Here is a 1,377-nt window from a genome sequence, read left to right on the forward strand (position 1 = left end):
TATTTTATCTCCTTCATATTTGAGATATATGTTGTTATCATCACTAGTTCTTATAAAGCCTGTCTTCATCAGATGTGTATGAAGCCTTTCATACCATGCTCTCGGTGACTTCTTTAATCCATATAAAGCCTTATGCAATCTGCATACCATTTCTTTCTCACCATTTAAAGCATAACCATCTGGTTGCTCATGCAAGTAAAGTTCTGACACCTTCCAGTCTTGCCATTGGTTCAAAAGTCTCACCATGATCTTCTCCTTCCGCTTGTGCATAACCTTTGCAAACCTACCTAGCTTTGTTGCGAACTACAACACCATCTTCATTCAGCTTGTTCTTGAATACCCACTTAGTACCTATAACATTTTTATTTACCGGTTGGGGTACTTGGGTCCAAGTGTTATTTTTCTCAATTTGATCTAGTTCCTCCTCCATAGATTTTACCCAATGATCATCACCAAATGCTTCCTTATCAGTTCTTGGTTCACTAGTGGAGATCATATAGAAATTCTCTCTGATTCTTCTTTTGGTTAGTACTCCAGCATCGTTATCCCCAATAATATGTTCAGGATTGTGATTCAGTCTCACATATCTTTGAATAACATGATCATTATCTTCAGGTTCAGCTTATTCATTATCATCATCTTCTTCTTAATTTATTTGTTCCGGTTGAACTGGTACATCAGTATTTGCTCTACCAGTTTCAAATTTTAGAGTTTCTAGTTTCAAATATAAAATGCAAGGATCTTCATCTTTTTTTCTTCAATCTAGTTTCCTTTGAGACTTTAGGATATTCATCCACTCGAACATCAATACTCTAAAAAATTATCTGTCCGGTTGTTAAAACACTTGTAGGCCTTACTCTTGGTGGAATAGCCAAGAAATATACCTTCTTCACTTTTAGCTTCAAATTTGCTAATATAATCACCTCTCTTAATAAAAAATTTGCTTCCAAATGTCTTGAAATAACTAACATTAGGTGAACTTCCATACCAGTATTCATAAGGAGTCTTGTCCTTACCTCGTTTTACTAGAATTTGGTTCATAGTGTAGACAGTTGTGCTGACAATTACTTCTCTCCCAAAAAGTTTTCGTAACACCTCCTTGTATCAACATCATCCTAGAAGCTTCAGCAACTGACCAGTTGTTTCTCTCTGCGATACCATTCTACTGTGGTGTCCTTGGTGTAGAAAGTTGTCGTTTGATACCATTTTCTTCACAATACCTAGTGAATTCCTTGGAAGTAAATTCACCACCTTGATATGTCCTCAGACAGTTTATCTTCTTACCGCTCTCCTTCTTAGCTAAGGCCCTGAATACCTTGAACTTACCAAAAGCTTCAGTCTTATCCTTCAAGAATGTGACCCACATCATCCTTGAGC

Source organism: Cryptomeria japonica, unplaced genomic scaffold, assembly GCF_030272615.1.
Source record: "Cryptomeria japonica unplaced genomic scaffold, Sugi_1.0 HiC_scaffold_1187, whole genome shotgun sequence".
Lineage (NCBI taxonomy): Eukaryota > Viridiplantae > Streptophyta > Pinopsida > Cupressales > Cupressaceae > Cryptomeria > Cryptomeria japonica.